Raw genomic sequence first — 14,989 nt, forward strand, 5'->3', positions numbered from 1 at the left:
TTATACCGGTCCCTGCGGCCCTGGCATTAAATCCCCAACTAGTCACCCCTGGCCAGGGTACCCTGGAGGAGTGGGGACCCCTTAAATCAAGGGCCCCCCCTCCAGCCACCCAAGGGCCAGGGGTGAAGCCCGAGGCTGCCCCCCACATCCAAGGGCTGCGGATGGGGGCTGATAGCCTTGTGTCAAATAAAAGAATATTGTTTTTTGTAGCAGAACTACAAGTCCCAGCAAGCCTCCTGGTACTTGGAGAACCACAAGTACCAGCATGCGGGGGGGAAACGGGCCCGCTGGTACCTGTAGTTCTGCTGCAAAAAAAATACCCAAATAAAAACAGTACACGCACACCGTGAAAGTAAAACTTTATTACATACATGCACGCCGACACACACATACTTACCTATGTTGACACGCCGACTCTGTCCACCTCTCCATGTAGAATCCATGGGGTACCTGAAAATAAAATTATACTCACAAAAATCCTGTACAAAATAATAAAACGCAATAACCGGATCACGCACTGAAAGAGGTCCCATGTTTACACATGGGACCCCTTTCCCCGAATGCCGGGACTCCACGTGATTCCTGTCACAGAGGGTCCCTTCAGCCAATCAGGGAGCGCCACGTCGTGGCACTCTCCTGATTGGCTGTGCGCGTCTGAGCTGTCAGACGGCACATAGCACTATGCCGCTCCATTATCTTCAATGGTGGGAACTATGCGGTCAGTGGTGAGGTTATTCGCGGTCAGCCGCTGACCGCGAGTAACCTCACCGCTGACCGCAAAGTTCCCACCATTGAAGATAATGGAGCGGCATAGTGCTATGTGCCGTCTGACAGCTCAGACGCGCACAGCCAATCAGGAGAGTGCCACGACGTGGCGCTCCCTGATTGGCTGAAGGGACCCTCTGTGACAGGAGTTACGTGGGGTCCTGGCATTCGGGGGAAAGGGGTCTCATGTGTAAACATGGGACCCCTTTCAGTGCGTGGATCGTGTTTTCCGGTTTGTTTTTTTGCCAAGTACGTAGATTACAAGGAGAAGACGACAGATGCTACACAGGATTTTTGTGAGTATAATTTTATTTTCAGGTACCCCATGGATTCTACTTGGAGAAGTGGACAGAGTCGGCGTGTCAACATAGGTAAGTATGTGTGTGTCGGCGTGCATGTATGTAATAAAGTTTTACTTTCACGGTGTGCGTGTACTGTTTTTATTTGGGTATTTTTTTTTGCAGCAGAACTACAGGTACCAGCGGGCCCGTTTCCCCCCCGCATGCTGGTACTTGTGGTTCTCCAAGTACCAGCTTGCGGGGAGGCTTGCTGGGACTTGTAGTTCTGCTACAAAAAACAATATTCTTTTATTTGACACAAGGATATCAGCCCCCCATCCGCTGCCCTTGGATGCGGGGGACAGCCTCTGGCTTCACCCCTGGCCCTTGGGTGGCTGGAGGGGGGGACCCCTTGATTTAAGGGGTACCACTACCCACTCCTCCAGGGTACCCCGGCCAGGGGTGACTAGTTAGTGATTTAATGCCAGGGCCGCAGGGACCGATATAAAAGTGTCCCCCGGCTGTGGCATTATCTCTCTGACTAGTGGAGCCCGGTGCTGGTGTTAAAAATACGGGGGACCCCTACGCTTTTTGTCCCCCGTATTTTTTGCACCAGGACCGGACGCAGAGCTCGGTGCTGGTTGTAAAAATACGGGGGATCCCCTGTCCATTTTTTCCCCGTATTTTTACAACCAGGACCGGCTCAAAGAGCCCGAGGCTGGTTATGCTTAGGAGGGGGGACCCCACGCAATTTTTTGTTTTGTTTTTGAAAAACACTTTTGTGTCGTCCAAAAAGTCGAATCCAGGACGCACAGCCATCGTCAATTGGTCCATTTTTCGACATCGGGACTGTCAAATCCGTTTTTTATTGAATATGTCGAATTTGGGTCCCGGCGGCAGGGTGTCTGAATGTCGAATTGTGTCGAATTAAAAAATGGTCAAATTCCATCCGGAATTCGACCGCAATTGCATATACCCCATGGTCTCCTATATGCATACTGTTTAAGACACTGTCTGCCCTGGAAGGCTCAATTTTTTCAGAGGTCATCTGTTGCAAAGAAACCTCCATATAGGTTAGAAAAGACTCTAAAACGCAGGGGATACATAGGGGTTGCAAAATATATTATGAAAACAAAAAAAATGGAGAACTCAAGTGACAAACACTTATTTAAGAGGACCCCATAAAAAATTCACAGACCACTGGAGTGTTGGGGCGAGGGTTGTAGTGTAAAGTTGTGGGTATTAATGTACTGTAATGTGCAAAGATTTTAGTATCACTGTGGTGTGAAGTTGCTGATATTATTGTTATAGTGAGGAGGTGGTGGTATTATTGCTCCAGTGAAAACGGAGGTGATGGCACTATTGGGGGATTCAGACTTGATCGCTAGGCTGCTAAAATTGTTGTCCTGCAATCAGATAGTCGCCGCCCAAGGGGAGTGTATATATTCGCCGTGCAATTGTGCGATCGCATGTGTACGGCAAGCTGCTGAAAACCCCCTCAGTCAGCGGACAGCTGCAAATCCGTTCGCACCTCACTCACCAGTGAATGTTTTTTACATGTGTGTGCAGTCTCTGCGCAGCCCAGGACTTACTCCTACAGTGCAATAGAATCAGGCTGATCGGGGCCGGAGCTGATGTCACAGACCCTCCCTGAAAACGCTTGGACACACCTGCGTTTTCCCTGACACTCCCAGAAAACAGTCAGTTACCACCCACAAACAGCTCTCTTGTCAATCAGCATGCGAATGGCTATGTGATTAGAATTTTCGCACCAGCCTGACACTGCATGTGCAGTTAATGCCTGATCGTCCATTGTGCGAAAAGGCACAGCAGCGATCATGTCTGAATCAGACCCTATGTCTGTAATATGGGGTGGTGGTGGCATTATTGCTTAGAACAGGGAAGGGATGGTTGTGGTATTATTGTTGAAGAGCATAATTGGTATTGCTATAGGGGGAGAGTGGGAGTTTTGCCTTTAGTGTGGAGATGAGATGGTAGTATTACTTTTGTGTGTCGGGATGGTGGTATTATTAGAAGATAAATAGATGATAAGAGTATTGCTGCAATATGGCATTGCTATTAGAGATGAGCGGGTTCGGTTTCTCTGAAACCGAACCCGCACGAACTTCATGTTTTTTTCACGGGTCCGAGCAGACTCGGATCCTCCCGCCTTGCTCGGTTAACCCGAGCGCGCCCGAACGTCATCATGACGCTGTCGGATTCTCGCGAGACTCGGATTCTATATAAGGAGCCGCGCGTCGCCGCCATTTTCACACGTGCATTGAGATTGATAGGGAGAGGACGTGGCTGGCGTCCTCTCCATTAGAAATTAGATTAGAAGAGAGAGAGAGATTGTGCAGAGTCAGACAGAGTTTACCACAGTGACCAGTGCAGTTGTTGTTAGTTAACTTTTATTTATTTTAATATAATATATCCGTTCTCTGCTATATCCGTTCTCTGCCTGAAAAAAAACGATACACAGCAGCAGCCAGTCACACAGTGTGACTCAGTCTGTGTGCACTCAGCTCAGCCCAGTGTGCTGCACATCAATGTATAAAAGGCAAAGCTTATAATAATTGTGGGGGAGACTGGGGAGCACTGCAGGTTGTTATAGCAGGAGCCCCCAGGAGTACATAATATTATATTAATTTAAAATTAAACAGTGCACACTTTTGCTGCAGGAGTGCCACTGCCAGTGTGACTAGTGGTGACCAGTGCCTGACCACCAGTATAGTAGTATATTGTTGTATGTATTGTATACTATCTCTTTATCAACCAGTCTATATTAGCAGCAGACACAGTACAGTGCGGTAGTTCACGGCTGTGGCTACCTCTGTGTCGGCAGTCGGAACTCGGCAGGCAGTCCGTCCATCCATAATTGTATTACAATATATTATATACCACCTAACCGTGGTATTTTTTTTTCTTTCTTTATACCGTCGTCATAGTGTCATACTAGTTGTTACGAGTATACTACTATCTCTTTATCAACCAGTGTACAGTGCGGTAGTTCACGGCTGTGGCTACCTCTGTGTCGGCAGTCGGCAGGCAGTCCGTCCATCCATAATTGTATTATTATTATAATATATACCACCTAACCGTGGTTTTTTTTTCATTCTTTATACCGTCATAGTGTCATACTAGTTGTTACGAGTATACTACTATCTCTTTATCAACCAGTGTACAGTGCGGTAGTTCACGGCTGTGGCTACCTCTGTGTCGGCAGTCGGCAGGCAGTCCGTCCATCCATAATTGTATTATTATTATAATATATACCACCTAACCGTGGCTTTTTTTTCATTCTTTATACCGTCGTCATAGTGTCATACTAGTTGTTACGAGTATACTACTATCTCTTTATCAACCAGTGTACAGTGCGGTAGTTCACGGCTGTGGCTACCTCTGTGTCGGCAGTCGGCAGGCAGTCCGTCCATCCATAATTGTATTATTATTATAATATATACCACCTAACCGTGGTTTTTTTTTCATTCTTTATACCGTCGTCATAGTGTCATACTAGTTGTTACGAGTATACTACTATCTCTTTATCAACCAGTGTACAGTGCGGTAGTTCACGGCTGTGGCTACCTCTGTGTCGGCAGTCGGCAGGCAGTCCGTCCATCCATAATTGTATTATTATTATAATATATACCACCTAACCGTGGTTTTTTTTTCATTCTTTATACCGTCGTCATAGTGTCATACTAGTTGTTACGAGTATACTACTATCTCTTTATCAACCAGTGTACAGTGCGGTAGTTCACGGCTGTGGCTACCTCTGTGTCGGCAGTCGGCAGGCAGTCCGTCCATCCATAATTGTATTATTATTATAATATATACCACCTAACTGTGGTATTTTTTTTTCTTTCTTTATACCGTCGTCATAGTGTCATACTAGTTGTTACGAGTATACTACTATCTCTTTATCAACCAGTGTACAGTGCGGTAGTTCACGGCTGTGGCTACCTCTGTGTCGGCAGTCGGCAGGCAGTCCGTCCATCCATAATTGTATTATTATTATAATATATACCACCTAACCGTGGTTTTTTTTTCATTCTTTATACCGTCGTCATAGTGTCATACTAGTTGTTACGAGTATACTACTATCTCTTTATCAACCAGTGTACAGTGCGGTAGTTCACGGCTGTGGCTACCTCTGTGTCGGCAGTCGGCAGGCAGTCCATCCATCCATAATTGTATTATTATTATAATATATACCACCTAACCGTGGTTTTTTTTTCATTCTTTATACCGTCGTCATAGTGTCATACTAGTTGTTACGAGTATACTACTATCTCTTTATCAACCAGTGTACAGTGCGGTAGTTCACGGCTGTGGCTACCTCTGTGTCGGCAGTCGGCAGGCAGTCCGTCCATCCATAATTGTATTATTATTATAATATATACCACCTAACCGTGGTTTTTTTTTCATTCTTTATACCGTCGTCATAGTGTCATACTAGTTGTTACGAGTATACTACTATCTCTTTATCAACCAGTGTACAGTGCGGTAGTTCACGGCTGTGGCTACCTCTGTGTCGGCAGTCGGCAGGCAGTCCGTCCATCCATAATTGTATTATTATTATAATATATACCACCTAACTGTGGTATTTTTTTTTCTTTCTTTATACCGTCGTCATAGTGTCATACTAGTTGTTACGAGTATACTACTATCTCTTTATCAACCAGTGTACAGTGCGGTAGTTCACGGCTGTGGCTACCTCTGTGTCGGCAGTCGGCAGGCAGTCCGTCCATCCATAATTGTATTATTATTATAATATATACCACCTAACCGTGGTATTTTTTTTTCTTTCTTTATACCGTCGTCATAGTGTCATACTAGTTGTTACGAGTATACTACTATCTCTTTATCAACCAGTGTACAGTGCGGTAGTTCACGGCTGTGGCTACCTCTGTGTCGGCAGTCGGCAGGCAGTCCGTCCATCCATAATTGTATTATTATTATAATATATACCACCTAACCGTGGTATTTTTTTTTCTTTCTTTATACCGTCGTCATAGTGTCATACTAGTTGTTACGAGTATACTACTATCTCTTTATCAACCAGTGTACAGTGCGGTAGTTCACGGCTGTGGCTACCTCTGTGTCGGCAGTCGGCAGGCAGTCCGTCCATCCATAATTGTATTATTATTATAATATATACCACCTAACCGTGGTTTTTTTTTCATTCTTTATACCGTCGTCATAGTGTCATACTAGTTGTTACGAGTATACTACTATCTCTTTATCAACCAGTGTACAGTGCGGTAGTTCACGGCTGTGGCTACCTCTGTGTCGGCAGTCGGCAGGCAGTCCGTCCATCCATAATTGTATTATTATTATAATATATACCACCTAACTGTGGTATTTTTTTTTCTTTCTTTATACCGTCGTCATAGTGTCATACTAGTTGTTACGAGTATACTACTATCTCTTTATCAACCAGTGTACAGTGCGGTAGTTCACGGCTGTGGCTACCTCTGTGTCGGCAGTCGGCAGGCAGTCCGTCCATCCATAATTGTATTATTATTATAATATATACCACCTAACCGTGGTTTTTTTATACCACCTAACCGTGGCAGTCCGTCCATAATTGTATACTAGTATCCAATCCATCCATCTCCATTGTTTACCTGAGGTGCCTTTTAGTTCTGCCTATAAAATATGGAGAACAAAAAAGTTGAGGTTCCAAAATTAGGGAAAGATCAAGATCCACTTCCACCTCGTGCTGAAGCTGCTGCCACTAGTCATGGCCGAGACGATGAAATGCCAGCAACGTCGTCTGCCAAGGCCGATGCCCAATGTCATAGTACAGAGCATGTCAAATCCAAAACACCAAATATCAGAAAAAAAAGGACTCCAAAACCTAAAATAAAATTGTCGGAGGAGAAGCGTAAACTTGCCAATATGCCATTTACCACACGGAGTGGCAAGGAACGGCTGAGGCCCTGGCCTATGTTCATGGCTAGTGGTTCAGCTTCACATGAGGATGGAAGCACTCAGCCTCTCGCTAGAAAACTGAAAAGACTCAAGCTGGCAAAAGCACCGCAAAGAACTGTGCGTTCTTTGAAATCCCAAATCCACAAGGAGAGTCCAATTGTGTCGTTTGCGATGCCTGACCTTCCCAACACTGGACGTGAAGAGCATGCGCCTTCCACTATTTGCATGCCCCCTGCAAGTGCTGGAAGGAGCACCCGGAGTCCAGTTCCTGATAGTCAGATTGAAGATGTCAGTGTTGAAGTACACCAGGATGAGGAGGATATGGGTGTTGCTGGCGCTGGGGAGGAAATTGACCAGGAGGATTCTGATGGTGAGGTGGTTTGTTTAAGTCAGGCACCCGGGGAGACACCTGTTGTCCGTGGTGTTCCCTTTGTCAAGCTGTAATAAGTAGGGGTAAGGACGTTAACCACCTCGGAACATCCTCCCTTATACGTCACCTGCAGCGCATTCATAATAAGTCAGTGACAAGTTCAAAAACTTTGGGTGACAGCGGAAGCAGTCCACTGACCAGTAAATCCCTTCCTCTTGTAACCAAGCTCACGCAAACCACCCCACCAACTCCCTCAGTGTCAATTTCCTCCTTCCCCAGGAATGCCAATAGTCCTGCAGGCCATGTCACTGGCAATTCTGACGAGTCCTCTCCTGCCTGGGATTCCTCCGATGCATCCTTGCGTGTAACGCCTACTGCTGCTGGCGCTGCTGTTGTTGCCGCTGGGAGTCGATGGTCATCCCAGAGGGGAAGTCGTAAGCCCACTTGTACTACTTCCAGTAAGCAATTGACTGTTCAACAGTCCTTTGCGAGGAAGATGAAATATCACAGCAGTCATCCTACTGCAAAGCGGATAACTGAGTCCTTGACAACTATGTTGGTGTTAGACGTGCGTCCGGTATCCGCCGTTAGTTCACAGGGAACTAGACAATTTATTGAGGCAGTGTGCCCCCGTTACCAAATACCATCTAGGTTCCACTTCTCTAGGCAGGCGATACCGAGAATGTACACGGACGTCAGAAAAAGACTCACCAGTGTCCTAAAAAATGCAGTTGTACCCAATGTCCACTTAACCACGGACATGTGGACAAGTGGAGCAGGGCAGGGTCAGGACTATATGACTGTGACAGCCCACTGGGTAGATGTATGGACTCCCGCCGCAAGAACAGCAGCGGCGGCACCAGTAGCAGCATCTCGCAAACGCCAACTCTTTCCTAGGCAGGCTACGCTTTGTATCACCGCTTTCCAGAATACGCACACAGCTGAAAACCTCTTACGGCAACTGAGGAAGATCATCGCGGAATGGCTTACCCCAATTGGACTCTCCTGTGGATTTGTGGCATCGGACAACGCCAGCAATATTGTGTGTGCATTAAATATGGGCAAATTCCAGCACGTCCCATGTTTTGCACATACCTTGAATTTGGTGGTGCAGAATTTTTTAAAAAACGACAGGGGCGTGCAAGAGATGCTGTCGGTGGCCAGAAAAATTGCGGGACACTTTCGGCGTACAGGCACCACGTACAGAAGACTGGAGCACCACCAAAAACTACTGAACCTGCCCTGCCATCATCTGAAGCAAGAAGTGGTAACGAGGTGGAATTCAACCCTCTATATGCTTCAGAGGTTGGAGGAGCAGCAAAAGGCCATTCAAGCCTATACAATTGAGCACGATATAGGAGATGGAATGCACCTGTCTCAAGTGCAGTGGAGAATGATTTCAACGTTGTGCAAGGTTCTGATGCCCTTTGAACTTGCCACACGTGAAGTCAGTTCAGACACTGCCAGCCTGAGTCAGGTCATTCCCCTCATCAGGCTTTTGCAGAAGAAGCTGGAGGCATTGAAGAAGGAGCTAACACGGAGCGATTCCGCTAGGCATGTGGGACTTGTGGATGCAGCCCTTAATTCGCTTAACAAGGATTCACGGGTGGTCAATCTGTTGAAATCAGAGCACTACATTTTGGCCACCGTGCTCGATCCTAGATTTAAAGCCTACCTTGGATCTCTCTTTCCGGCAGACACAGGTCTGCTGGGGTTGAAAGACCTGCTGGTGACAAAATTGTCAAGTCAAGCGGAACGCGACCTGTCAACATCTCCTCCTTCACATTCTCCCGCAACTGGGGGTGCGAGGAAAAGGCTCAGAATTCCGAGCCCACCCGCTGGCGGTGATGCAGGGCAGTCTGGAGCGACTGCTGATGCTGACATCTGGTCCGGACTGAAGGACCTGACAACGATTACGGACATGTCGTCTACTGTCACTGCATATGATTCTCTCAACATTGATAGAATGGTGGAGGATTATATGAGTGACCGCATCCAAGTAGGCACGTCACACAGTCCGTACTTATACTGGCAGGAAAAAGAGGCAATTTGGAGGCCCTTGCACAAACTGGCTTTATTCTACCTAAGTTGCCCTCCCACAAGTGTGTACTCCGAAAGAGTGTTTAGTGCCGCCGCTCACCTTGTCAGCAATCGGCGTACGAGGTTACATCCAGAAAATGTGGAGAAGATGATGTTCATTAAAATGAATTATAATCAATTCCTCCGCGGAGACATTGACCAGCAGCAATTGCCTCCACAAAGTACACAGGGAGCTGAGATGGTGGATTCCAGTGGGGACGAATTGATAATCTGTGAGGAGGGGGATGTACACGGTGATATATCGGAGGGTGAAGATGAGGTGGACATCTTGCCTCTGTAGAGCCAGTTTGTGCAAGGAGAGATTAATTGCTTCTTTTTTGGGGGGGGTCCAAACCAACCCGTCATATCAGTCACAGTCGTGTGGCAGACCCTGTCACTGAAATGATGGGTTGGTTAAAGTGTGCATGTCCTGTTTTGTTTATACAACATAAGGGTGGGTGGGAGGGCCCAAGGATAATTCCATCTTGCACCTCTTTTTTCTTTTCTTTTTCTTTGCATCATGTGCTGATTGGGGAGGGTTTTTTGGAAGGGACATCCTGCGTGACACTGCAGTGCCACTCCTAGATGGGCCCGGTGTTTGTGTCGGCCACTAGGGTCGCTAATCTTACTCACACAGCTACCTCATTGCGCCTCTTTTTTTCTTTGCGTCATGTGCTGTTTGGGGAGGGTTTTTTGGAAGGGACATCCTGCGTGACACTGCAGTGCCACTCCTAGATGTGCCCGGTGTTTGTGTCGGCCACTAGGGTCGCTAATCTTACTCACACAGTCAGCTACCTCATTGCGCCTCTTTTTTTCTTTGCGTCATGTGCTGTTTGGGGAGGGTTTTTTGGAAGGGCCATCCTGCGTGACACTGCAGTGCCACTCCTAGATGGGCCCGGTGTTTGTGTCGGCCACTAGGGTCGCTAATCTTACTCACACAGCTACCTCATTGCGCCTCTTTTTTTCTTTGCGTCATGTGCTGTTTGGGGAGGGTTTTTTGGAAGGGACATCCTGCGTGACACTGCAGTGCCACTCCTAGATGTGCCCGGTGTTTGTGTCGGCCACTAGGGTCGCTTATCTTTCTCACACAGCTACCTCATTGCGCCTCTTTTTTTCTTTGCGTCATGTGCTGTTTGGGGAGGGTTTTTTGGAAGGGACATCCTGCGTGACACTGCAGTGCCACTCCTAGATGGGCCCGGTGTTTGTGTCGGCCACTAGGGTCGCTTATCTTTCTCACACAGTCAGCTACCTCATTGCGCCTCTTTTTTTCTTTGCGTCATGTGCTGTTTGGGGAGGGTTTTTTGGAAGGGACATCCTGCGTGACACTGCAGTGCCACTCCTAGATGGGCCCGGTGTTTGTGTCGGCCACTAGGGTCGCTTATCTTTCTCACACAGTCAGCTACCTCATTGCGCCTCTTTTTTTCTTTGCGTCATGTGCTGTTTGGGGAGGGTTTTTTGGAAGGGACATCCTGCGTGACACTGCAGTGCCACTCCTAGATGGGCCCGGTGTTTGTGTCGGCCACTAGGGTCGCTTATCTTTCTCACACAGTCAGCTACCTCATTGCGCCTCTTTTTTTCTTTGCGTCATGTGCTGTTTGGGGAGGGTTTTTTGGAAGGGACATCCTGCGTGACACTGCAGTGCCACTCCTAGATGGGCCCGGTGTTTGTGTCGGCCACTAGGGTCGCTAATCTTACTCACACAGCTACCTCATTGCGCCTCTTTTTTTCTTTGCGTCATGTGCTGTTTGGGGAGGGTTTTTTGGAAGGGACATCCTGCGTGACACTGCAGTGCCACTCCTAGATGGGCCCGGTGTTTGTGTCGGCCACTAGGGTCGCTTATCTTACTCACACAGCGACCTCGGTGCAAATTTTAGGACTAAAAATAATATTGTGAGGTGTGATGTGTTCAGAATAGGCTGAAAATGAGTGTAAATTATGTTTTTTGAGGTTAATAATACTTTGGGATCAAAATTACCCCCAAATTCTATGATTTAAGCTGTTTTTTAGGGTTTTTTGAAAAAAACACCCGAATCCAAAACACACCCGAATCCGACAAAAAAAATTCGGTGAGGTTTTGCCAAAACGCGGTCGAACCCAAAACACGGCCGCGGAACCGAACCCAAAACCAAAACACAAAACCCGAAAAATTTCCGGCGCTCATCTCTAATTGCTATAAAAGATTGCTGTAATGTGGAGAGTTGTCAAAGTATTGCTGAAATTTGGAAATATAGGTTTTGATGGTTGCTTTAATGTGGAAGGGCATGGAACAAAGGGGAGGGAAGTTCTGTAATGTGGAGAGGTGTGGGAAAGGGTTGTCGTGACGTGGCAAGGTATTAGCCTATTAGGGACTGCTATAGTGTATGTGTGTGTTGGGGGGAGGTGTTTCTTGAAGCAATTGGGTTGCATAATTTAAGGTTGTAGATCATTAAGAAAAATAGGTCTATTTGTTAATGCACAAGTTCATGGGTGACTCAATGGTTTGCTTCCTGCCACATAGCACTGGGGTCTTGGGTTTGATTGCCATCAAAGCCATGTACTCGTATTTAAAGTTTGTATGTTCTGTTTTATGTGGGTTTCCTTATAGTGCTCCAATTTACTTCCAAAGTCCCAAAACATATTGCCAGATTATTTGGCTTCTGACAAAAAAATCAACCTATGTGTGTATGTGCTAGGGAATATAGGGCCTAATTCAGACCTGATCGGTGCTGTAGCTGATCAGGTCTGAACTGCGCATGTGCCGGTGCCACAGTGCGCCGGCGCATGCCAGACAGTCGACGGCCATTTCAGCCCTGTGTTCGCCTCTGTTTGATTGACAGACATAGGCATTCGCTGGGCGGGAGGGGGTGGGCCGGCGGTGTTTGGCTAGGATTCTGGGAACTATAGTTTTCATTCCTTAGCTGGCAACATTTAAGAGCTGATTCTGAGTTGGATGCTGTAGCGTCTGCATTTGTGCCTTTTGGCGGTACTGCTTCTGCATCTTTATGCAAATAAGACTACCAGTCCTTCCATGGTGTTCAGCCACGCATCTGAATGTGTAGATGCTTAAATACCACTTGGTGCATCTTTAGGCACAAACATCAGTCGCACCATAAAAATTTGTAGCAGCCCCATGTTAGGTGCAGATTTTCCATCAGAGTATGGCCTCCAATGTGAGCGATTATGCATCTGAGTTCTCAGCCACCTCAGTGTCATGCCTGTGACTCTCCCACAGCACAGCCATCAGATGGACTATCTCCTGCATCCACATAGCCACCTACCTATTACCTCTCAGTCACCACCCACGAATGCCTAATACATTTTCAAGACAACTCTGATTCAGATATGGACGCTAACTGCATGTAATGCTGATGGTTACACCTTTCAGTGATTATCTCCTACTGCACATGTACGATATATTCTGGAAATCCCTATGGCACGTACATTACCCGAGTGTACACAGTGATGTGCTAAAGTATATGGAGGAGCTGGTACCAGAACACCAGAGGTAAAGCGATGGCTGTTCCTGGGCTGTGCCTTGGAGGTGGACTGAAGGGAGTGCAAAACATTCTGCCACAAGGGAGTGTCAGGGGCATGTCACTGCATCCAAGCTGTGTTCTCAGATGCACAACTGCTTACACAGAGGCCATGTTCATATGAAGAAACTGTAACTGCCATAGGGGTATATGCAATTCACGGAGAATCGCGGCAAATTATCGCCGTTTTTTAATTCGACACAATTCGACAGGTGAATTCCGGCAGGTGGCTGCCGGAATTCACCATATTCAATGAAAAACGGATTCGACAGTCCCGCGGGCGAAAAACGTCCGATTTGCCGGATTTTGCCGCGATTTAAAAAAACGGGAAAAACCCGGAAAAAAATGACGTGGGGTCCCCCCTCCAAAGCATAACCAGCCTCGGGCTCTTCGAGCTGGTCCTGGTTTTAAAAATCCGGGGTCAAAATTGACAGCGGATCCCCCGTATTTTTAAAACCAGCACCGGGCTCTGCGCCTGATGCTGGTGCAAAAAATACGGGGGACAAAACGAGTAGGGGTCCCCCGTATTTTTTACACCAGCATCAGGCTCCACTAGCTGGACAGATAATGCCACAGCCGGGGGTCACTTTTATACAGTGCCCTGCGGCCGTGGCATTAAATATCCAACTAGTCACCCCTGGACGGGGTACCCTGGGGGAGTGGGGACCCCTTCAATCAAGGGGTCCCCCCCCCAGCCACCCAAGGGCCAGGGGTGAAGCCCGAGGCTGTCCCCCCCATCCAAGGGCTGCGGATGGGAGGCTGATAGCCTTGAGAAAAATGTCTGAATATTGTTTTTTCCAGTAGTACTACAAGTCCCAGCAAGCCTCCCCCGCAAGCTGGTACTTGGAGAACCACAAGTACCAGCATGCGGGAGAAAAACGGGCCCGCTGGTACCTGTAGTACTACTGGAAAAAAAATACCCAAATAAAAACAGGACACACACACCGTGACAAGTACAACTTTATTACATACTGCCGACACACACATACTTACCTACGTTGACACGAAGCAGTCGGTCCTCTTAAAGATAATTATACTCACCTTCCAGCGTCCAGAGATACATCCACGTCCAGAAAATAATCCAGGTACTTGGCAAAAAAAAAAATGCAATGACCCGATCCTGCGGACTGAAAGGGGTCCCATATTGACACTAGAGATGAGCGGGTTCGGTTTCTCTGAATCCGAACCCGCCCGAACTTCATGTTTTTTTACACGGGTCCGAGCGACTCGGATCTTCCCGCCTTGCTCGGTTAACCCGAGCGCGCCCGAACGTCATCATCACGCTGTCGGATTCTCGCGAGGCTCGGATTCTATCGCAAGACTCGGATTCTATATAAGGAGCCGCGCGTCGCGGCCATTTTCACACGTGCATTGAGATTGATAGGGAGAGGACGTGGCTGGCGTCCTCTCCGTTTAGAAATTAAAATAGATAGGAGAGTGAGAGTGAGACACTTCATTTACTTACTGGAGCTTAGGAGGAGTTATACTAGTGACTGATGACCAGTGACCTGACCACCAGTGCAGTTTTATAATTTATTATTATTTAATAATCCGTTCTGTTCTTGTTCTCTGCCTGAAAAAAACGATACACAGTGACTCAGTCACACTCACATACCATATCTGTGCTCAGCCCAGTGTGCTGCATCATCTATGTATAATATCTGACTGTGCTCACACAGCTTAATTGTGGGGGAGACTGGGGAGCAGTTATAGGTTATAGCAGGAGCCAGGAGTACATATTAAACAGTGCACACTTTTGCTGCCAGAGTGCCACTGCCAGTGTGACTGACCACTGACCACTGTGACCAGTGACCTGACCACACTGACCACCAGTATAGTATATTGTGATTGAATGTCTGCCTGAAAAAGTACACTCGTCGTGTGACTTGTGTGGTGTTTTTTTATTCTATAAAAATTAAAAAACTCATTCTGCTGATAGACAGTGTCCACTCCAGCAGGTCCGTCATTATATAATATATACCTGTCCGGCTGCAGTAGTGATATATATATATTTTTTATATCATTATTTATCATCCAGTCTACTA

Source organism: Pseudophryne corroboree, unplaced genomic scaffold, assembly GCF_028390025.1.
Source record: "Pseudophryne corroboree isolate aPseCor3 unplaced genomic scaffold, aPseCor3.hap2 scaffold_2740, whole genome shotgun sequence".
NCBI classification, from domain to species: Eukaryota; Metazoa; Chordata; class Amphibia; order Anura; family Myobatrachidae; genus Pseudophryne; species Pseudophryne corroboree.